The sequence below is a fragment of the Ictalurus furcatus genome, chromosome 25, assembly GCF_023375685.1.
Source record: "Ictalurus furcatus strain D&B chromosome 25, Billie_1.0, whole genome shotgun sequence".
NCBI classification, from domain to species: Eukaryota; Metazoa; Chordata; class Actinopteri; order Siluriformes; family Ictaluridae; genus Ictalurus; species Ictalurus furcatus.
The window spans coordinates 10517190-10542755 of NC_071279.1; the positions used below are offsets into that span (position 1 = coordinate 10517190).

Genomic DNA, 25566 nt, shown 5'->3' on the forward strand with positions numbered 1-25566 from the left:
TGACACAGGTTAAAGATTCATACTACAGATGTGATATGACGTCTGACCTACACAAACACACACTTTAACTTTAACTGTGACACTAATCTGTCAAACATCTACTTCAAACATGGCTTACTGAATGTTTAATCAGTCATATATTTTTAGCAAAAATGTAAAAACCAAAAGCTAAGAATAATAGTGAAGCATAAAAACAGTCGATTTACAGGAAATGTATTTATTGAAGAAAGGAAACTGCTTTACTTTACTACTTATCTTTACTATTAAAAGCTTTGCACAAATACTGTGTAATTCATCAATGAGTTTCCATTGGCAATGCCCTACTGGTTAATATGGACATTTTCATGCAGGCTGCACTGTCAGCCAAAAATAAAATAAATAAAAAAATTAGCTTTTTGAATGAATGAACAGCATGATATTACAGTGAGTGCTATGCGAATGTATTGAATTTCAGAAAGAGTGATGAACTATATAGACACATTGGCAAACATTTTATTATAGCACCATAGAGTTATATCAATACAACGGGTCGTTCAAATTCATCAATTCCAGGAAATATCGAACATGGAGAAAAATCATGCCATTTTACAGAAGATACTAACCACTGAAATATGTGTAAACTGAACTTCAGATTCAGTGTTCACCACACATGGTTCTATTTCCAGCCTTTGTAGATGGCATGATAGTATCTTTTAGATGATGTAAAGGCACAGTATGGGATCACACCAGTTATCTGGATTAAAGAAGACTCACCACAGCTCCTCCACATCTGCTTTCCATAATAAGGCTCTGCTGGTGGTGGAGAAAATACCTGAGAGACAGAAACAGATGCTTGTTGAAAAAAAAAGTCTGAAAGAACACACTATCACATTTGTTGAGAAAGCCTTGCTTAAGCCCCCCACTGCAATCACTGGAGTGGGGTAGAGGGGTTGTGGGGGACGTGGTCCGCTTAGGTGGATGATAAAGAGGAATGGATCAGAGAGTCTTTAGAGGCAAAGCAGCAGATGTGGACGTTACCTTATTTCCTGTGCCATGATTCCATGTGGCCACGGAAGTGATTATTTCATGACCTAATCTGACTACGGGCACCATTCCAAACCGAGCTCTGACCTCCACTCTGCAGTCTGAACACTTCACATTTTTCCACAGATGAAAAGGAGGTGTATAACACATAAAGAAGGACTGAACACAGTGACAGAAGGAAAGAAAGAAAATAAAGGAAGGTAGGGAGGAAGAAAAAAAGGGAAGAAATAAAGAACATAAGAGAAACTGAACAATTTAGGAAAAAAAAAGAAGGGAAGACTGGGAGGGAAGAAGGAAAATGGAAAGGAAGAAAGGAAGGAAGGAAGGAAGAAGGTAAACAGGGTAGAAGGAAGGTGGGGAAGACAGACAGAAATGGGCAGAAAGAAAGAGACTTCAAGCATGAAAGAAAAAGAAACAAATTTAGGGAGAAAGAAAGAAAGAAAGAAAGAAAGAAAGAAAGAAAGAAAGGAAAAATATATCAGAGGGGAACAAAAAGAAGGCAAAAAGAAAGGAAGGAGGAACAAATGAAAGGAGAAGAAAGAACAAGGTGGAATGCAAGAAAGAAAAAATGAACAATTTAGGGGGAAAAGGCAGACAGGAAGGACAGAAGAAGGGAACAAGGAAATAGAAGAAAAGAAGATGAGAAGGAAGGAAAAAATTAACCGATGAAGGGAAGAAATAATGCAAAAAAATATATAAGGGAGGAAGGAAGGAAAAAATTATTTGGAAGATAGAAAAAACTAAAAAAAAATAAAAAAAAAAAATAAATAAAAAAAAGAGGAAAGGAAAGGGACAGCAGAGAAGGGGAAGGAAAATAAAATGGTAGAGGAAGGGGTGAAAAAGAAAAATAGAAAGAACAATTGATTCACAGTAGACAGAAAGCAAAACTGTTCACTGTGTAATTAGTTGTTTATTGCTATTTTATACCAGTGCTTCACGTTAAGGTCCTAAAAATAAAAACCTATATAACCTGACCGGAAGCAGGAAGCCCTTATGTTACTGAGTATAGTTTGTGCTAGAAATAAAACAGTTTTATGGAGAGTGTTAAGTTCTTTGTCTGATACCAGTCGGAACCAAAATTTGAACCCTGGTCTGGCTGATTTCCTCTCGTCTAGGCCCAGGAAGAACTCACACTGACACCATCGTTCAGTGAAAGCTTCTTAGTTTAATGATACACAAAGCATAGTACATATACACACCGAAATATTGATAAAGAATGATAAGTATCAATTAGAACAGGTCACAGATCAAATCAGAACATCTATTACATAGGTTCGAGTGATATAAGAACTAAAGATGTCTAGTCTACCACATAATAATAATAATAATAATAATAATAAGAGGAAGATGAAGAACCGAGAACGAGAGAGAGAGAGAGAGAGAGAGAGAGAGAGAGAGAGAGCGAAAGGCAAGGAGACAATGATATGAAACATATCAGAGAGTCTCTGTACACAATGTTTAGAACATGCGCACCTTTTGACATCTTTTTTTTCCATAGATATACCGCTGTTACCTCTTTATTCTCTTAATTAAAAAAAGGCAATGTTCTCTGGCACATTTCCACCAGACACAGCAGGAGGGAGAAACATTACTTAGCATAATTTATTAACCATTATACTATTTGTATAAATATTGAGCACATGGTCAGTTGTGAAGAGCAGAGTAGAGTAACAGCCACAGTTCAGATCTCTGTGATGATGGCGCACGTATGAAGATTAAATATTAAAAGAGGATTTATTCCTGCTCTGGCAGAACATAATAAATAATCGACTACAAACCACAGAAAATCGGCAAGATCTTTATCCTTTAAAAAAAAACCCTGATCTGCAACAGAAAAATCGATTTGGGGCAAATGATGAGATGATATCAAAGACTGCACTGACTCTAGATTGACTTTTAATGACTGTCTGAATTGTGAATAATGAATGGCGGTTATCGCCCTGCTGGGAGAAATCTATTTAAACAGTAGGAGAAGAACAACATAGACATTGAAGAGGGTTATGTTGTGCTCCTGCCACTAGGTCAAAGGTTATGGCTCAGCACTGTGCCATTTCTCAAGAGAGTATTGCTCAAACTCTCATTGTTCTGGTCTCAACATAAAAGAAAGCTCTAACTCTGATATTTTACAACATTTTGTCTCTCTCTTTGTCTCTCGTTTCCTCAAGGACACTTGGATAAAGGTTTGGGCCCCCCTGCTCAGTCTTAATTGCCCATGATGAGTGCTCCACACATGAGCAGACACACATCAGACCCCTGCTGACAGGGAACATTCTCGGGTACACACACACTCAGATCAAGCTGGCATCCACATCAGCAATCTCAATTTGCCCTCTGTATCTTCTCGCCATGACTCCTTATGACCTGCGTCAAAAATGACAGACCCCCCCCCCTCACCCACCCACCCAATGGAGAAACAAAACTCAATGCAGACTCTTAGGCTATAGGCACGAGACTGGGCTGAACGTGTGAATTCAACTATATTAATGGATTATTTTGCATGGAACAAAATTCTGGGAAACCCTGCAGGCCAACCTGACAGACAAACAAGAGAAAGCAAAGAAAAAGAGAGAAGTCAGAACAAGAGAGAAAGCATCTTCATAAAATATTTATCATCACCAATAGTGTGAGCCAGCTCCCAAATTGTTACAGCACAAGCTGATTACAGAGTAATGATTATTTGTCTCCTTCCTCAATATCTAATTGAAATAATTGCATTTAATTAGCTTAAAAGACAGGCAGGAGAGCGGAGATGCATGGCAGGGTGGAATCGAGGCAGAATTTTAATGTCATCTTTCCAGATGCAGTCAACTCGCTGAATTAAAAAAAAAAAAACGCACAACGACAGGACTCATAAAACAAGACACCATTCAGTTCTCCATTTAGCCTCAATGATAAATTATCGTGTTTACTGCCTGCTGAAGAGTACAACATTTTCCGGGTTTCATTTCCTTTTTTATCCTTAATTCAATCGCTCCACAAGCAAGTGCTGTTTAATAGGTGCAGCGAATTGTACAAATCAGGGGTGGGGTTGGGGAAGAGGTGTTATATTAACACCTTAAGTATTTAGAAAAGATTTGGTGCTTAAAATGATGAATGCAATGAAGAAGCAACGGAGTCTATCTGAAAGAGCCTATCTACTCAAATGTAATTCAGTTTAATTCGAGTTTATTCATCGGATAAAAGAGAAGGAGTAAAGCTTGAGTGTGCACTTTGTTAATGTGTGCTTTGAAAATTTAAAAAAAAAAAAAAAAAAAACAAGGCTTTTGGACAGAACTGGCAAAGCACACACACTAACCATACCCAAGACTGCATAATCAGAGCCTGACCATGAAGTGATCCGCTCTTAACATAGACTCTTGCTACAACAAATTCATAATGTAACTAATTATTATGCATGTTATGTATTAGTAATGTATCAGTAATACCATACGTAGTGCACTCTGATGTTGACTATGCATTAATTAGTCACAGGTACATTAAGCCTATCAATCAAGACTGGTGTGTGCTGTCAGGGAAGGGGAAGGGAATGTCAGTGGCATATGGGCGTACTCACAGAGCAATAATTCAAAATAATTAAAATGAAAAAATCTTTTCCTTGAAGTGTTGATCATTTTTTAAGCTATGGTGGAAAAGGGCTATGTTTTTGCTCAGGGCTAAGCAGGTTTGCCTCGTTTGAAGCCGAGTTCCCTGGGATAGGCTCCAGGCTCCCCCGCGACCCTGTGTAGGATCAGCGGCACAGAAAATGGATAGATGGATTTGCTGACGAAGACAGTGATAGTGGTTATGAATGCTATCACATACTAACATACGATATATTTCCCAGTACAGTTTATTTTTACTGATTCATTCACTGTCACAATGTTATTCACTATGTTATAACACTATTCACAATGTTTTGGGCCAGTACCAAATGAGAAAACTGACCCACGGGCTGCTACTAGGACAGCCCTATGATTGGAAATCTATATGCTCAATGACACACTTGCAGTCTCAGTCTGAGTTGCCCTTTCCATGGGCCATGAAGATTTTATGTCTTGAACAGACGTCATACACTTTTCTGGCCACAAGCTTCAGAATCCTGAAGGTTACAGTCTGAGCATGCATCGTGTGCCAGTTTTTAGTGTGACACAATGAGCTTCTCTGAGCCAGATTTAGTCACTGGCCTGAAAAAAAGGTTATTTAAAGAATCCCATCTGTAAAAGAATTTTGATTGAAGCAATTAGTGGTGATTAAACAAGATTTTTGCTAAAGATGTTTTTCCTATTTGCTAACAGGCTATGGGAAAAAGTCTGGAAATGGTCATCTGCAACTTCGGTCACATTACCTCCTTCCGTGAAAGTGCTCGGAGATATTTATTCATAAAATGTACCTCTGGTGAAATGCGAGAAGTCTGACCAGCAAGTCTAGAGTTGTTGTGACAGAAGGCCTTGGCATGGATTCAGTTTATACTGTTCTTGATGGGATTCTGGGAAGAGCAGGACGATAGAAGGAAAACACATGGAACAGTGGACGGATTTTTAGTAATGATGGACAGGCAGTGCTAGAAATAAGTTTAAAGCAGTAATATATTGAACAGCACATCCAATAATGTCCCTGCATCCCAGAGTTGAAAAGAAACAGAGCTCCATTTCTCGCTGGATTAATAGAAAGAGAGACAGGCATGGCTGCAATTCATGAGCTCTGCTGGCATGCTTTACTGCTGCTGGCAACATGCCGCCCAACACCCTGACAACCTCACCATATCACCATAGCTCATGTTCCAATGCTACTGCTAGACTCAACATTACCCACACACACACACACACACACACACTACAAGTAGAGCTGTATCTCTCTCTCCTCCCCTACCCATGGTGCTGATTATAGCATTTGTTTATGCACTTCACGCTTTTGATCTCTGTGTCCTCCTTTTCTTGCTTTTATCTAATAACGCCGTTCTCCCTCCCGGTTTTCACCAGAGCTTTGAGCATTATTCTTCTCCGGCATTAATTTTCCTGACTCTCTGTGGCCTTTACTTTAATGGTTATGTGAGAACCACACCCTTCCTCACTGTGCAATGAGAAAGAGACTGCAATAGCACACATCTGCCCTTGCTAATTTTCTACACTGCTTATTTACAAACAAAGCGGGCAGGAGATCGGCACAGCGATTTCCTTCACAAGAGGAAGTCGAGATTCAGCAGGTCTTTTGCTTCCCCCCCCTTTTTTTCTCTCCAATAGTCACTTGCTTCTTACGTCATGCTCCACCACCCAATGCCCCACTGCACCCATCCACGTTAACTGCTGAGCTAACTGTGCTGGACTAAGCCAATGTTCATAAGGTGTCCACCTGACTGCATATCACATCTCGTCAAGTGGAAAACATGTGATTGCTCTGAAAAAGTTAGGTATACTGACAGCCGGGCTGAGATTTACTCACTCGTGCACGAGAGAGAAAAATACTACCAGAGAGAGGCAGGGGAATAAGAAATTTATATAATGTGCATGTAGTTACTTACATGAACCTACAGATTATGTACTTTGAGTCTTAAAGGGGCACCATGGCTTAGTAGTCAGCATGTTTGCGTCGCACCTCCAGGATTGGGGGCTCGAATCCCGCTTCCGCCCTGTGTGCAAGGAGCTTGCATGTTCTCCCTGCTCTTCGGGGGAGGGGTTCCTGCGGGTTCCTGCGTGCAGGTGCTCTGGTTTCCTCCCCCAGTCCAAAGACATGCACTGTAGGCTGATTGGCATTTCCAAATTGTCCATAGTGTGTAAATGTGTGTGTGATTGTGTCCTACAATGAGTTGGCACCCCATCCAGGGTGTCCCCCTACTTGTGCCCCAAGTTCCCTGGGATAGGCTCCGGGCTCCCCCGCGACCTTGTGTAGGATAAGCGGCATGGAGAATGGATAGATAGATGGATGGTGAGACTTATTTGTGAATATATAGAGCGCCATAATTACACACAATGGTTTAAATCACTCAAACCAATAAATACTACGTACTTTCTTCTAACCTCATTAGAAACATTTTTCTCTAAATTATAGTATTTTCTGTCAAAAATTAAAATAAATTCTTAGTTAGCAAGCCCGCTTCACTGATATGGTAGTTAGCTACTTAGCCGAGATGAAATGGGTGCTGCAAACACAGAGCTCCTCGGACCAATTATCCCTTCTAATTGCATTCACATTTACATTTATGGCATTTAGCAGACGTCCTTATCCAGAGCGTTTTACAGAAGTACTTTGTAGTCTCTATCGAGCCTTAATTGCCTGTAATCACAATCATCTTCTGTTGGCTTGGAAAGGTAAAAACAGAGGTGTTTATTAACACTTTTACTGATTCTGACATGCAATAGCATTTTAGAAAACAAAGTCTGGCTTGCTCTTAAAAATCACATGGTCTCCTACTGTGTTTTTGCACCCAGGAGGCTGGTTAATGTCAGCGTGATGTTTGGTCTTTACAATATTCCCATATGTGTTATGTGTGTTACTCATTTTACACGGGCATTTTTTACTCATTTCCTGAAGGGTGCCAAGGCATGTGGAGTTTAAATAAAGATGAAGTATCACCCTTTTTTGTTATACCTTTACTCATGCAGTAGTTTTTTTGTGCAATTCAGATTTTGTCTGAATTGTGTTGAGCAAATTGTTAAGAATTTGCCTAACAAGATCATAATTGTCTTGAGTTTGTAAAGTCAGGCTCCTGAGTCAGGCCCATTGCAAATACCACCCATAGCAACATGGATTTTTAGAGCCTTCAATTCATAGTTTTCAGTCACATGACTGGCGCGGAGACCTGGAGGACAAAACATTGTTCCAAAATGGCAGCCAACACTGGACACTCCACGGAACTGTAGCACAGGCCTGTCCATTTTCCATCTGTTTCAAGCCATGACCATTTTCATCACCTCTCAAAAGAAGAAAAACAAAGGTATTTGAACACACTGCAAGTTTTGGGCACTTGCGATCCATATACAGAACCCACCGCATGTATTTCAATCACTGAAAACAGCGAAGTCCCTGCCAGAGCTCCACTTTGGTGATGTTTACATATATCTTGTGGAGAATCCAGTCCTTACACTGCTGCCATGATTCTGCGTAGACAGTTATCTGTATTTTCGATCTGGATGGGTCAATAATGCTGCCGTTTGGAACATGAAGGACAAGAAATACTTCATTATCAGAGCAAAGGTATGAGCTAATTAGCTAATGTTAGTTTCAGGTTTCAGCTAGTCAGTGTTCTAGGACAGTAATATTTTGATTAGGTTAACACAATATCTAATGACATAAATGCAATCAAAACTTTTTTTTCAATGTCAGGTAAACCATTCCTACTGTTTAAATTGTTAGTGAATCCGACTGAACAGCAAGTATCTGGCATTTTGGCTAAACTAATCTGGTATTAATAACTGGCGGGCAGCGGAATAAAGATGTGTTTTGCCCTCCAGGTGGCCGTTCCTATAAGAATGTGACGTCACGTGAAAACTATGAATATGCCAAGACTCTCTAGGTCATTCTGCTTCTTAATATCTCTGGGAACAAGACAGTGGCATGTAGCACATGTCACACTGAACAGAAATGTGTCTGTGTCTGGTGACATTGTGTCATCTGGGCCATTATATACTGTATGTATCTAAACTCTATAAGCACTTGGGGAGTTTTTAGAGGAAGGGAAGCAAAATGAAATAAACGTCAGTCACTTGCAAGACTAAGGGAAATGAAGGGGTTCTTTTAAAAGTCTTTATCCAGCTCCTCTGCTCCTACAGGATGCAGATGGTTATTTGACAGACAGAAACTGGGGTGATATTTAAGGTTAACTCCTGGGAGACATGGTGGCTTAGTGGTTAGCATGTTTGCCTTGCACCTCCGGGGTTGCGGGCTCGAATCCAGCCTCCGCCCTGTGTGCGCAGAGCTTGCGTATTCTCTCTGTTCTTCGGGGGTTTCCTCTGTGTACTCCGGTTTTCTCCCCCAGTCCAAAGACATGCGTTGTAGGCTGCTTGGCATTTCCAAATTGTCTGTAGTGTGTGATTGTGGAACTCCTGATTTTTTTTTCCTTGTCTTTTTCTTTCTTTTTTTTTTTTTGCATATATGAGAATGCAGCCATAAAAAGCAAAATCAAGTGTATTATTAGTCAACTACCTAGGTGTTAATTAAATATATTTATGGTTTGCTGCTTATGAAAAGCCTATTTATATAGAACATGTCATTACAGACACTGCAAAGAAAGAAAACACTCAGAGAATGTAAATTCATTTAAATGTTATGACTGATTAACTCATGAAAAATAAATCTATTGATTACAGATCGTCTGTGGAAGCCCAGGCTTCAGTCAGTACCTCCATTTCTAGCTTTACTGATTCAATGAGCATGCCACACTTGTTTTAGGGTATGAATAATTTAGAGCATTTGTACGCTCACTCCATAGGATATGCCTTTAAAAGGGTTATTGGCCTATCATTGTAAAATAATCTCATTTGGAGTGCCTGTGTGGGCTGCCTTGGATTCTGGGATCAGCCAACTGGAGTGGGTAGGAGTGGTTGAATAAATTGGGCCGTTTGGAGAATAGCTCTACTGGGACATGAAGGGGTTGAATTCTGGTTAAAAGAACTGACAGAATCTTTTAAAAGGGTGTGCTGTGTTGGAAAATGCAAGACAGTGCTACCTTACTGCTGCCTTGCTGAAATAAAAACGATCCCCTGTCAGCTAGCTCAGTTAGCTAGATTAATATCAAGAATGCACTGTTTCTTCTATAAGAGTAGAGGCTAAAATTAAATTGAGCAGATGAGCACCAACAAAAAGTGCTTTATGGATATCCATGTTCATTATACTCTGTTCAATAATGATAAATCTAGCTGTAAAGAACACGGCCATGTGCAACGTTGTAACCTACAATAAAACTGGAATAAACAACCCACAGGAATGAAAAAAATACATCATTTATTATTGTGCCAAGGACAAAAAAAAAAACTTGACTTTGTTTATAGCCAGCCAGGTTATTATAGGGAAATGCACATAAAAGGCTTTATGTTATGCAGTCATAACTTGAATTGCAAATCAAGCTTTGGACAAGAGAATTTCCATCCTTTATGGCAGGAGTGTAATGTGGCATGTTAGACAGGAATCATGAAAAAGATGAGACAGAGATCAGGGAGAGAGCATGAGAAAGTGACAACATCGCTCAGCGCACCCCTACTGCTTAGTCAGAGGACAGAAGCCCAACTAAGGGTCACCTGACAAATCAACACAGCATAGGCAAGTATATTAGCTGCCTACGTGCCTAATAATAAAATATATTCTTGAAGAGTCTGTGTGTGTAGGATGATGAAACCATGTGCAGAGACATAAGCTTGTAGCATGGGGAGGATTTATATTGCAACACATCCAGACAGCTGAAGGGTAATCTTAGCCTTGCTCAGCACCACCACACAGCAATCAGCTACATACAAATACACACATACACACACTGGCCAAGGCTATAGTCAGTGATTCCACTGCTCCTGATTTTCTTAGTCCTCTCCACTCTGTTTCCCCCTACTTTCCTTTCTTACATTCCTCCACACACCCACATACATACATCCAACCTGGCAATTAAATCCCCATATGCATGAGCCATTAAGGACATCAGGCATGGCTATTTGCCTATGTGTGTTAGAAGAGTGGGGGTGTATGTGGGTGGAAGAGTGCATCTGTTCATTTCCACTTGGCCTGCGCCTGGCTCATCTCGTCTCCACGGTGATGCTCAGGGGCTCATCATCAGCACCTGTGAACAATTCATTACTGTAACCTAACTGCAGGGGTGAGTGTGTGTGTGTGTGTGTGTGTGTGTGTGTGTGTGTGTGTGTGTGTGTGTGTGTGTTGAAGTTGGTTCTAGGCAACCACAGCCATGCAGCCACGTCTGTCCCTTGAAGGGATGAATTGATGGACAGAGGAACAGGAGTTCCATGGAGAAAAGGGAAGTGTCCATTGAGATGCTTGAAAATAATTTGGTCTTTCCAGGAATGAATTAATGAATGAATGAATCACTCACACACACACACTCTCTCTCTCTCTCCTCAATGCCATGCTATGACATTGTAAATCTGCATCAATATCTCTCTCCATTTCCACAATGCATGCACATTTGTTTTTGGCAATTACCATCATGCTGCCGGTGGCCAGCAAAAACAGATAAACAAACATACACACCCTACACTCATAAGCAACCTTTACAGTGCCCATGATGATAGTTTAAGGTTATAAATGCCTCTGTTCATTATTCTTCACAAAAGCCCAACTGCTAATTTGCCGATACTGGCTCTGGCACAAGTCTTATTTAGGACAGAGTTTGTGTGTGTGTGTGTGTGTGTGTGTGTGTGTGTGTGTGTGAGAGAGAGAGAGAGAGAGAGAGAGAGAGAGAGAGAGAGAGAGAGAGAAAGAGAAATTTAGAGAGCATGAGGAGGCGAGAGGACTGGAATAGTCTTTGGCAGCATTTGACTTCAATCAATTATGTTGAAATATTGAGAATTTCCCCCATCCAATCAGTCGTTAAAGGCCATGACCATGACTATACCACTGCTGGAGCGCCTCTTAAACGTTTCAGCAATAGTAACTGGCATTATGACTCACTTTAGATTTAAATGACTCACTTATATGAATTGAACAGTGTGACCTTTGATTAATTTGATTCATGCTTCTAGGATCACTGACTCACTAATCAAGTCACGAGCCCAGTGGTTCCAAACCCTGGTGCCATGCATTAGAGTTTTCCCTGTTCTTACTCATCATATCACCAATCCAGGAGCCACCACGTATATAGAATCCAATCCAGTCTGGACGTTAGCTGACTCTGACTCACCTGCCTGTTGAACTGACATGTTTCCTGTTAACCCTCATTTACTGTACTTCTGTGTATTTATATCAGTTCACCTAACTCTGTATCTGTGTGAGGCTTTTCAGTTCCAGTGTGTATTTGAGTGGTGTTTTGACTTCTGCTCTTCATTATGATTTTGATTGCCCTGCATTGCTCTGTTTGCTTGACGTTCAACCCCTGCCTGTTTCCGACCTTGAGTTGTCAACTGATTAGGATGGGTAATAAATGACTCGCATTTGCATCCGTCTGCCTGCACTGTGTGACAACAATAAGGCAACAAAACACAATAACAGCCAGCTGGAAGCACCAGTTAGAGCTGCAAAACTCACCAGCTACATCATTATCAACTTGGTGATATTGAATCATTACAGTAGCTTAAACAGCACAACATATTTAATTGGAGTTTGTTACAACAGGGTATGAATCCAAGCAAAGCTCAGATGAGAATTTAACTTAACCCTTTCTAGCAGTACATTTTCGTTCCGTTCTGCCGGAAGAATGGAAATCGACTTATTGGATATTTTCAATCAGTATAAACAAATGAATTTTTTTTATCGCCGCAGGTCTGTTATAAGGTTAGTCAGGACAGTGTTGGGTTACTGTGTGTAGAGTATCGTGACTCTGGCCCTGTTTACACTAGTGCATTTTTTTTCCACAACTTTTGCTACGGTTACGCCTGTCGTCTACACTACTCTGGCTTTTGGAAGCTTTTGGAAACGCCAAAGACCCCGTTTTAGTTTGAAAACTCCGGACACACATTTCAGTGTAAACAGACCAAAACACAGACTTTTTAAAACGAAGGCGAGGCTGCCCAAATTCGCTCCCTGATTTGGTCCTCTGGATCATTGGGCGGCTGTGGCTCAGGTGTTAGAGTGAGTTGTCCACTAATCATAGGGTTGGCAGTTTGATTCCTGGCCCACATGACTCTACATGCCGAAGTGTCCTTGGGCAAGACACTGAACCCCAAGTTGCTCCCGATGGCAAGTTAGCGCCTTGCATGGTAGCTCTGCTACCATTGGTGTGTGTGAGAATGGGTGAATGAGAAACAGTGTAAAGCACTTTGGAACCATTAAGGTTAAAAAAGCGCTATATAAGTGCAGACTATTTACCATCATTTATGTATCCCTCCCTGATTTGTCAAGCCCTTAACATATGACCATTACGCTAACTTAAACGTATGCACAACAACACTGAGACTGAACCGCAAGCTTTGCTGGCTTTGTTGCCATACTTAGCAGCCATTGTGCAGTTAAATTCTGTATTTTATAATACTGCAGCTGCCTACATGCACAAGAGGCGAGCTATGATTAGAGAAATAGCCAACAAATCTCATTTCAAGCAGTGTAAAACCCTACATGGAACACCGGTTTGGACTAGCAACCAACTTCCTGTTTACACTTGTATGTGCATGCCCAGTGTGCATGAATGGTCATGTGACATGCATATTCGGTCATGTAGTATGGACGGAGATCGTTTCTGAAACACAGTGGAAATGCCAGTGGGGACGAGGATCGTTTTCATTTTAAAACGCCGTTTTACAACGAAAACGCACCAGTGTAAACAGGGTCTCAGTGTTTAGCGGCTTCTGAGCAGGACACTGGGAAAGGGGAGGGGTGTGAGCTTCCTGATGGGCAAACAATTCACACCTCTCTACAATAAGACAAGTACAGAGATAAAACGGACAGCATATTTTGATAGTAGAACACCGTATACAACTGCCACAATAAAATCCGTGCAAATTCGTAAAGCCTTGAGTATCCTCCTTTCATATGAGACATTACCCACTACTGTGGAGTGTGACATCACAAATAAATTCAGTGCTAATCACGGGCACCCCCAAAACAGGTGGAAATAACATTTTTTGGCCTCAGGTAAAAAGAGTTCAACTGAAAGCCTGTTGGTCTGACAGTAAACCTGTGTGATTCACCAATATCTCAGTGCTGCTGTCTTGTCAAACACACTGCTCATACCTGTACAGACACACTGCTCGTACACCGTGTGTTTAATACCTAAGCAAAGATGTCTCATAAGAAAACACTAAAGCTATGTAGCTGTCAGTGCACTTAGCCGCTGAGCAAACATGCAAACTCTAATTACACTGTAAGCTTTCTTCACAACCAGTGCAGCAGTGGTAAAGGGGCCACAGTGGGAATGCTAATGAATGTTTACAAAACAAAGACTTCCCTAATGACAGTTCTCATATAACAGGGTGCAGGCCAGCTGAAAAGAGAGAGAAAGAAAGAGAGATACTCTCGTTAGATCTCGACAGCCACATTCTGATACAGGGACAGGTATTGTTATTTTGGATAAAATGAAGTGCAATGATTTTATATCATTACATTTGCATAGACAGAACCCTGTCTGTATGATCCACTATACAGCATAGTGACCAAGATCATCCCTTTTGATTTTATTGCAATAATATTGTCTATCCATCCATCCATTCATTTTCCATATTGATTATCCTACACAGGGTCATGGGGAACCTGAAGCCTATACAAGGCAGGGGACACCCTACACGGGGTGCCAACCCATCACAGGGCACAATCACAGACACACACACTACGGACAATTTGGAAATGCCAATCAACATACAGCACATGTCTTTTGACTGGGAAGGAAAAAAGAGTACGCGGAAGAAACCCCTGAAGTACAGCGAGAACACGCGAACTCTACACATACAGGGCGGAGGCAGGATTCGAACCCCCAACCAATGCTATTGTAAAATATATTTGGCATAAATTCCCTCAGTGGTTTCAAATATATAAAGATTTTCTCCCACAAATCCAAACTGTTATATAACATGATAGTAGAAGGAGTTCTCTGGAGAGCATTGGATGTTGACTAGTGATGTGCATGATTATGTTTGAAATTCCAAATGAAAAGGAAACCAAGCATTTCTCATATGATGTTAAACATGTGGGCTCAGCTACTCAAATGCCTGGTTACTAAAATGAATATTCAGGTATTTGTTATGCCTTATGTTGACATGGAGTCGGTGAAAAAATATGAAAAACGGAGTGTTGTGGTATTCTGTCGAACAGCAGTAGTCATGGTATGAAAGGACTGATGAAAGTCTTGGGAGTGAACAGTTTTCACTCTCATGCACATAGGAGCAGGTGGCCAGGTATGACGCTTGAGGGACAGAATAAAGATAAAAACATTTCGAGTAACATCCACCACAACACCATTAAAATGATAATGAACGCAGATCAGGCTTGCAGATTCAGCTGGTTTGCAGATTACAGCACATTTTACACCAGATCCATGAAACGTCTGCCGCTGGCCACTGTTCTCGCATGGAGAATTCAATTCTGTGTTTACATTCACTGGTTTAGTAGATATAAAATGTCAAATACATGTAGCAAGCTTAAGCATTTCCAGCAAATTTCATTGTGGCAGTAATGATGTTCATGAACTTTGAATTTTAACCGAATCAAACAATAAGACTACAGGCTGAAATATTGAGCTGACATTCAGTGAAGGCTTTGCTGTGCATTATTTCTTCGAATTATGTTTGTCAAGCACATAAATTTTTGAACAGGATAATCGATGTAAATCGGTATTATTTTCTTGAAATACCTTCTTTGTTAGCACGTTCGCCTCACACCTCCAGGGTTGGGGGTTCGATTCCCACCGTGGCCCTGTGTGTACGGAGTTTGCATGTTCTCCCCGTGCTGCGGGGGTTTCCTACGGGTACTCCGGTTTCCTCCCCCAGTCCAAAGACATGCATGGTAGACTGATTGGCATGTCCAAAGTGTCCATTGTGTATGAATGGGTGTGTGAATGTGTATGTGATTCTGCCCTGCGATGGATTGGCACCCTGTCCAGGGTGTACCCCGCCTTGTGCCTGATGCTCTCTGGGATAGGCTCCAGGTTCCCTGCGACCCTGAAAAGGATAAGCAGTATAGAAGATGGATGGATGGATGGACCTTCTTGAGCACTGGTGAATGTTTGCGCCTTTTGTAATAGTTGTGTACGAGTCCCTCAATTCTCCTCAGTGTGAAAAGATGGATCTCACCATCATATAGTCGCTGTTGGAAAGGGGTCAAATATGCAGAAGATGCTGGAAAAGTAAAGAATGTGCAGGACCTGGAGGATTTTTCTGAAGAACAGTGGGCAGTTTAACTGCTCAGGACAAACAAGGGACTCATGAACAACTCTCACAAAACATAAACACATCATGTCGTTGATCATCCAGGTAACGACACACAGTATAAAGAATCCAGCGTGTGTAAACTTTTGAACTGGTTCATTTGTGTAAATTCAGTTATTATTGTGTCATGTGGACTATATGTAAACATCTGTTATGTGAAATAGCTTATTCAGGGCAGAACTAAATAAATGCAGTTTTTATGATCCTATTAACATTTTGCAGATTCTGCGAGGCGTATGTAAACTTATGACCTCTACTATAAATACGCTGACTTCGCAGTGACTTGTAAACACACCTCTCCTTGCAGTGGACTGATACAATTAAACAGAAAGCACAGCCCACGTGCATAACATCTCATGTCTTCTGCAAACATTGAACTGTTGTGCATGAGCATGCTTTAATGGTAGTGAGCACACCCAAACACAGCCAAGTCTTTCAATATTTAAATCTTTCTTATAATACAGAAGTGCAAACTGAGACAATGCTAAAGCTCAGCAAAAATACAAGGAGTCACACATTTTCTGTGGATGAATGACAAATGGTGATCGGTTATGCATTAGGTTGGGTGTATCATCATTATATTATACCATAGTGTATGTAGTGAAGAAAATAGTAAATAGGTAGTTATTTGAAGATGATAGATTTTATGAAGATCATGAGTATGGAATGTATAATTAAACGAAATATCATTAGTTGGTACCACGTTTGTTCTGCTCCTCCAGGGTTGGGGGCTCATGCACCACCTCCACCCTGTGTGTGTGGAGCTTGCATGTTAGGCCCGTGCCTTGGGGGTTTCCTCCAGGCACCCCGACTTCCTCCCCCAGTCCAAAGACATGTGTTTTAGGCTGATTGTCAGTAGTGCGATTTTGCCCTGCGATGAGTTGGCACCCTGAGTAACCTGGGATAGGACCCAGACTTCCGGTGTAGGATAGGTGGCATGGAAAATGGATGGATGGAAAATGGATGGATAGATCAGCAACAAGAAAACATTACTGTGATTAAGTAAATAAATAAACTAAATGGCAAAATAAGGACACTTCTTAATGAAGTACAAAAGAGTCAAAAAGTTGTAAATGATTAAAAAGTTGAAAAGAGGAAGATCTGAGAGAAATAATAAAGTAGTGGTAGTTATCTACCAGTGTAAAAGGGATTCTAGCCAGAGAAATGATCAAGATGATTCGGTGATGATTGGGTTTGTCAGTGATCTGCGTTTTTTTCTTTTTAGCTCCATCTGTAGGCCCTGGTTTGACCCACATGATACCTGGGATTTTAGTCAAGCACATAAAATTTCATGTTTGGAAAATACAGTATTAAATATTATTTTAGTTCATTTGTCAGTTTGATCCAAACAGAATAGGACATAATATACAGGAAGACAATTTAAAGGTGGAAATTTTTTTCATAATAAATAACAAAATAAACACCATTCTTCTGATAGATAGTCCCTTATTTGGTGTTTAGATGATAGTGTTTGGTGAGTCATTTTTACTGTTGTGATGTTGTGGCTAGGACACTTCTGAGTCAGAATACGAAATGATTGTAACTCCCACTATGCAAGTTACCAAAAGGAGTTTACATCCAGTTAGAAGGCAACATAATACCCAGCCATATACCACTATACTTTCCCGATTAATCCTTCATGTTCATTGTGATAATGATTACATCCACTTGGTGTTTAGGAGATTTAATAACAGGATTTGTGCCTTCTAAAGGCCAAAAATCATTTCATCTCCTTTTTCACCTGATGAACAAATTACCATCCTCTGTGTCACTGCCACTGAAGCATTATGAACAGGAATGTTTGGACGCAGCACTGTGTATTTTCTGTTCGCCCCTCACGCTAACCGTCCATAATTGACTAAATAATCAGGTGTAATTGCAATTACAGAAGTGCCACGCTTCCATTCGTAACTTATGAATACAAATTGACCCTGAAGTAACCCGTTATTTTTTGCATTTGTCTAACTTTTCTCTCTCATGTGTGTTTGGCTGAGTTATGGGTAAATATTTTACTTTGAAAATAAATGGTGTGTAAACAAGTGGAAATTAGTGGTAAAAGGAAAGGGTTTTTCAGAAATTTCTCTCTCTCTCTCTCTCTCTCTCTCTCTCTCATCCAATTCTATAGTCATGCCAAACCTAAAACCCAAAGCTTCACTGATGGACTATATTAATTTATTGGCAATAAGCCTGAAGAAAAATCAGCTAATTCCATCTTGGATGTCTCTGACATCGATGTGCAGCAGGGGACATAAAGAAGCTGCCGTTGTAAATAAGACTATAAACAGTACAATTTCCGTTGATGCATGGCCACGCAGACAAACTGAGACAAACACATACCATGCACATGAAGTCTTAAAACACATTCCCTACACACTACCCAGTCCCTGAGGCAGCACACCATCTTGTGTCTTCTCTGAAAGATCAAGATTGATTATAATGAATTTCTCTATGCTTTATGGCCTTAGGCCACTGATCATCTTGCCCTTTTATTAATAGCCTCCTGTCACATGGTGCTTACACACACACACATACACACACACAGAGAGAGAGAGAGAGAGAGAGAGAGAGAGAGAGAGAGAGAATTAAACCTATGTTGAGTGTACAGAAGATTTTCAGTATGTAGTAGCCCAGCATAGCTATATCCCTTCTACCTGACTAGCCAAGAAGAGACAGAATAAAGCTTATGTTTTTTTTAAAAAAAAAAATTCAACTAACTACCAAACACCAGTGTAGCTTGAAATATTGAAATTTGCATTTTGTAACTCAGTTTCCTCTCTTGCTGTTTTTTTCCTGCTACCCAATAATTCCTCCCATCCTCGTGGGCTAGGGTGGGGTTAGACAAGTTTCAAAATAATGAATAAACATGTAAGTCTGGGCTGACAAGTCAAGGGCAAACATTAATTAATTAATGCCAAAATGTTGAAAGCGACAAGTTAGTTTAGATTATTTTTGAAATTTCCAAGGCATTTAATTAAAAATATGCAAATGCTCTCTCAGTTTCCAAAGTGTGGAGTGCTCATGTTAGGGAAATAATTTTTTTGGACTACATTTCAATTATATTCACACAGAGTATTTATCCTCAGTTATGCAGAGAGAGGCAGAGAGAGAGAGAGAGAGAGAGAGAGAGAGAGAGATGAAATTACTACTGTCATAACCAGAAAAGGCAAATGGGGCGATGTTATTAATAATAATTATGAATTTGCTCCTTTATGGAGCTTGATTCCACTTTGAAGTTAGGTGAAATGGCAAAAAGGGCCAGAGTGAATGAGCTCAACAATAAGCATGGCAGCAAAACATTTAGCCTTTATGGGTTGTTGTTTTTTTTACATGCAAAAATTCTATGATGATTTGCATTGATTTGACATGCATCCTGCTGCCATCTCTTCCCCAGGTAAGTGATGCACTCAGCCGTCCACATGATGTAAAAGAAAACGTGATTCATCAGACCAGGCCACCTTCTTCTATTGCTCCATGGTCCAGTTCTGATCCTCACGCGCCCATTGTAGGTACTTTTGGTGGTGGACAGGGGTCAGCATGGGCACAGCAAGCTGTGATGCACTGTGTGTTCTGACACCTTTCTATCATAGCCAGCGTTAACTTTTTCAGCAATTTGTGCTACAGTAGCTCTTCTGTGGGTTGGACCAGACGGACTTGCTTCCCCCCCCGCAACCCCATTACATGCTCATCAATGAGCCTTGGGTGCCCCTGACCCTGTCGCTGGTTCACCGGTTGTCCTTCCTTGGACCACTTTTGTTAGGTACTAACGAGTGCATACGGGGAACACCCCACAAGACCTGCTGTTTTGGAGATGTTCTGACCCAGTTGTCTAGCCATCACAATTTAGCCTTATCAAAGTCCCTCAGATCCTTACGTTTGCCCATTTTTCCTGCTTCCAACACATCAACTTTGAAAACTCACTAATCACTTGCTGCCTAATATTTCCCAACTCTTGTAATGAGATAGCAATGTTATTCACTTCACCTGTCACTGGGTTTGATGTTATGGCTGATCAATAGTATAAAGATAAACATACATGGGTAAGAGGAAAGATAAGAAGAAACAGCAATTGGTTTACACCAATTTAAAAACAAAGGTAAACTGAATTGAGTGCTATTAGACCAAATCTGAACTTGAAAGCCATTTTATCACAATACAACATACTAGCATGAAACGAATGGCAATAAAAGCCGATATTGAACATTTTGGCCTCTCAGTCAGGCTAACAGGGCACTACGAATTGGTGTATTTAGAGTGAACCAAAATAAATAAATAAAAAGTGACTCAAATCAGTGTTGCTGCTTTTTCCTTCAGTAAGCACCGTCACTCCATCTTCCATCTATTTCACACGATGTTTTCTGCCTTTTAGTGCAGACCTTTAAAATGCTCTTTCCCTAGAGGCAGCTCTCTCTAACTGCCTTCCCATCTCTTTCCCTCTCTCTTACATAATCTAAAAAAAAAATTAATCGAATAGAGCTTAGTGTGGACATCATGCAATACACAGCCTTAATGTGTTATTTGCCTTTAAATATGCACAGGACATTAGATTTCCACAACCATTTACAAATGGCCAGTAACAAAAACAATGAAACTAAGGACTAAGCTTATTTGATCAGTGTGATGATATACAGTATATTCACTTGTTAAGATGTCATTTTTTGCAGTGTGGCAAGAACATACAGACATTAACACTCCATGCGAATCCAGTACTCATGAGTTGCAGAGCAGTTGCTATCTCTGCCACATCACTTCAGAAGTAAAACAAGCTATACAGGAATGTTAATATATATATATATATATATATATATATATATATATATATATATATATATATATATAATCAGTGTAACTCACCAATAAGTCCAAACTAACAATCCTCCTATTGGCCATTCATAATTAATTTCTATTTTTTCTTAATCAACAGCAAACATGACCAAACCCAACTGACCTCTCTTTACTGTTGCATATTTCACTTTTGTGTTTAATAATCACATGCTAATTTGGCTAGCTTAGGGGTGGTGGTTGTTGTTTTTTTGGGGGTTTTTTTACCCGTCTTTGAAACTTACTGAATGTTTGACACTTACAACAAAGACGTGATAAACAAAAAGTGATAGTTATTTATACCTACTGTATACAATAATCTAAAGTAATGGTTATACTATGCAGTGGTCTTATAGAAGTTTTTGCTTGAATTCCTTTTAACATTTTTTTTATATCATTCTCTCTCTCTCTCTCTCTCTCTCTCTCTCTATATATATATATATATCTATATATATCTATATATATATATATATATATATATATATATATATATATATATATATATATATATATAATTTATTTATTTTTTGTTCAGCAATTGCAAAACAAAACATGATGAGTTTATTCTACTGTCACTCCCTAATAATGCTGGTGGATAATAATTAATGACTGGGTGAGTAATAATTTGTATGTATTCAGACACCAGGGAGAAGAATAATCCTGATAATATTTCCACTGGATTTTCATGATTTGAATAAAATGTAAGCCAAATTATAAATTAGAAAAGTGAAATTAGAAAATTAGTACAACTTGCACATATTCTCAGCAAAAAAAGAAACGTCCTCTCACATTCAACTGCTTGTATTAACATAAAAAAATTCAACAACTGAGACATAAACTGAACACGTTTCACACACATTTGATGAACAGAAATGGAATAATGAGTTCCTGAACAAAGTGGGGGTCAATATCAAAAGTAACAGACACTGTTACTGCTGGTGTCTCCACCAGCTGCTTTAAGTACTACAGTGCATCTCATCCTCATGGACTGCACCAGATTTGTCAGTTCTTGCTGTGAGATGTTACTCCACTCTTCCACCAAGGCATTTGCAAGTTCCCATTCATGTCCGGAGGGGACACACGGTTACATGTAATTTTCCACTGTAAGGAGGATCAGCTGTCCTTCCTGTCTCCCTTTAGCACTCTCTTAGTCGTCTTACATTACAGACATTGCAGTTTATTGCTCTGGTCACATCTGCAGTCCTCATGCCTCCCTGCAGCAGGCCTATGGCATGTTCACGCAGGTGAGCAGGAACCCTAGGCATCTTTCTTCTGGTGTTTTTCAGAGTCAGTGGAAAGGTCTCTTTAGTGTCCTAAGTTATGGCAACTGTGACCTTAATTGCCTACCGCCTGTAAACTCTTCATGTTTTAAGGACTGTTCCACAGGTGCATGTGCAATAATTGTTTATGGTTCATTGAAGAAGCAAGAAGCATGAACGACATCATTTAAACCCTTTCCGATAAAGATCTGTAAAGCTTATTTGGATTTTACAAAATTATCTGTAAAATACAGTCTCCTGAAAAAGGTAGGTTTCTCTTTTTGCTGACTATATAATGCATGTCATTTTTAGTTGGAAATCTTTTTGCTTTTCTCTGGTTTCTCTCTTTACACGTTTAGCATGGTGCTGAATTCCTTTCTGCTACTTACACATTTCATCCTATCAGCTCCCCGTCTCCTTCACACTAAACCCTTCTAAACTACGCCTTCTTCCCCAAATCCTCTTTTAACTTCATGTCAACAATAAATGCTTTTCCTTCAAAAGAGAAAGTCTTTTTTTTTTTTTTTTTTTACATTTTGTATTCTTTAACACCACACAGTAAATATTACAGTAGTTGATTTACTTGTCTATTATCCAGATTGAGTTGGCAGCATCTATTTTCTGCAAGCAGCACAGAATTGGCAGCCGGCTTCTTTTTTTTTCTTTTTTTTTGCTTCATCGTCTTTCACACAACACAGATTCAACAGCATCTTATCTCAGCTGCAGGCAAACTGGCAACATATTCGAGAGGATCTTGAGCAGGAATTAGTCTGCTGCACCAACAGGCCTGACCTGCGTAATGCATGTAGACAGGAGAAAATCTGTTAACTGATGTCTGGATCTGTGAAGATATCTCCTTTTCTCCATGGCACTCTGGCTTAAACGTACATCTCAGAGATGCAATATGTTTGAGGGAAGACAGATGACAGAAGACTATAATGGAGGTAAAGGTGTCAAACAGATTGTAGTCAAGTCAATATTATTGTTATTCCATTGACATGCACAAGACGAAAACCTGTGCAAGAAAATGGTGAAACACGCTTAAACATGATAATCTCTCTCTCTCATGACTACATTAAATACGTGAATGTATACAAAAAGACAGTCCAGCAATACAAAGAACATGTCTGTGCATGTAATGATACATCATATTTGTGCCAAGCTGTACAACTATCATAATAGTGTTAGCAAATGAGGGTTCAGCAGCATATACACACACTACTCAGAGTTTACGTGCAAACATTATGCAAATTTTGACATCAAATTATTTTGCATGTTATTTTTGAAAATATCATGCACCAACACTTACTTGTGCACACAACTTAATGAAGCCATAAGATACTAAATGAAGAGTGTAAAATTGTAATGAGTGTGTGGGATCTCTGCCACTGTATCACACCTGTCATTCAAACTATAAAATATTGCAAAGTTTTTGTTCATATGATCTAGTCCACCTGTACAGAAAATGTGTCCATGGCTTGAACAATAAGCTGACTGAACACTCATCTGCTACACTTACAGCTTACTTTAAGTTCATTCGTGACTTTAACCATAACCAGCATAAGCATTGCCTCCAAATATGCTGCTGTCTCCTCAAAAAAACCCTTTTTGTTGACTTTAAAGGGATTATACTATCAATGAATTACTAGTGTCATATATTTATCTATTTAATATAGGCACAGTTTTTAAATTGTATGTAAAATGCTCAAATCATAAATTTCAGCATGACATAGTTACATCACTGAGAATTTATACTTCTAAATTTAGTAGAGTTTATAGACTACTATGAAAATCATGTTCAATTAAAATTAGACGTATCCAGAATCCAAAACGTACTCAGGTAAAAGTTAAACATTTCTACCTTTTAATGTAATTGTGTATTCAAATGTACACCGCAAATGTTTTAATTGATGAAATGAAGTTTTCATATTTTCATGTGAAAAGTAACTTTTATTAATCTAAATCTGTTAGAAGATTTTTGTTCTATAGCAACTACGACATTTTGCCTTAAAAATCTTAAAAATCATCATTCAATCTCTAAGTTTGCAAGAAATTTTTAGCTAGAATTTGACTTGATACCTAGCCAATTATTCTAGCTACTGGAATCCATGGTGGTTGAAACTGGAATTAATGAAGAAAACAGGCGCCCCCCCCCCCCCCGGATCTTTACTCACTCTAGCATACTGAAATATTTTACTGAGATAGGGCCAGGGACGCTCTTGTCCCTGTAACTAAGAGTACAAGTAATTAGTTTCAATAATACCTACAAAAAAGATAAATATGCCAAAATAATGCTTATGTATAGTAATGAAGTACAATTGCTTAAGTATTTTTCACACCTGGATATCACAAGAAAAATGGGCTTAAGTCCAAAGTCAGAATTATGTGTAACTCAGACATTCGTCTGTCTTCAGCAAACATAACCCCTTGTGTGTAACTTCTGAATAGAGCTTAAGCCTGTAGTTACATCTGACGTCTGAATACTGATATGTGAACTTTCGATATTAAATCTTCACTGCATACATGCAACCCAACTCTGATTATGGTCCTATATTGATATTCTGTCATCAAAACCATAGATAAAAGTTTTAACATGTTCTCGCTGTGTCTACGTGGGTTTCCTCTACGTTCTCCAGTTCTTTCCTACCTCCCATGGTGATCTGCAAAGGACTGCCATGACATCTGGGTTGTATTCTTGCCTCAAGCCCAGTGTTCCTGGGATAGGCTCTGGATCCACCACAGCCCTGTCCAGGATAAAACAGTTACAGTTCCATACATAGAGATTTAATATCGCTAATGAAAAAATGTATTAAACCCATTGCTGCATCTCGGATGATGTTGTGCTGGTGTGAATAATGTTTGGGGTGGGAAGGCCTTTTGATCTGGTTGGTTGGATGGCACAAGGTGGTCTATTTTAAGTAGTGAGCTGGTACAGGTAATGTACAAAGTGCACACCAAGAAACTTGAAGCTTTTGGTGCATGTTGGAATGTGCGTACATAAGCAGCAACAAGCAAGTGCTAAAAATCAACATGACATTTTATTGAGGGAAATTCATGAATTATAATCACTACAAAAGCAGGAAGCATCAAAAAGGGAGCATTTATAATCACATACGAAAACAGGCGCAAAGGTCAAAAGTGATTTGGGAAATACTGAACTACAACTAGGGAGCTAGGAAATGGTAACGCAGGAAAATACAGATGTTAGGAAGCTGGAAAATAAGGCTAAGTACCGCACATTTACATGAAATGAGACTTCGTCATTAGACAGAGAAACGAGGGTATAATTAAACAAACTAATCATGAAATCAAAAGGTAACAGGTTGGTACATTAGGTATGACACATAACAAGGGACAGAGACAGGATAGGAAGTGTAAAAAAGAGTGTCACAATGTAGATGGTGCAAACAAAATCACCGTGCTCTGAGAGGATTCCTTACACATCTGACTTGAATCACGCATTTTGGATTGTATTTTTACAG

The 25566-nt window shown here is 39.5% G+C and overlaps 1 protein-coding gene across 1 annotated transcript in view; it reads right to left on the reverse strand.

Annotated features, from left to right (window-relative positions):
* The window catches only part of dab1a (DAB adaptor protein 1a), a 378524-nt gene that overhangs the window by 192965 nt on the left and 159993 nt on the right, over positions 1-25566 (reverse strand). Inside the window, exon 2 of the mRNA XM_053613929.1 lies at positions 754-811. The gene's annotated coding sequence lies outside the window, so the exon portion shown is untranslated. The remainder of the gene's footprint in view (positions 1-753; positions 812-25566) is intronic.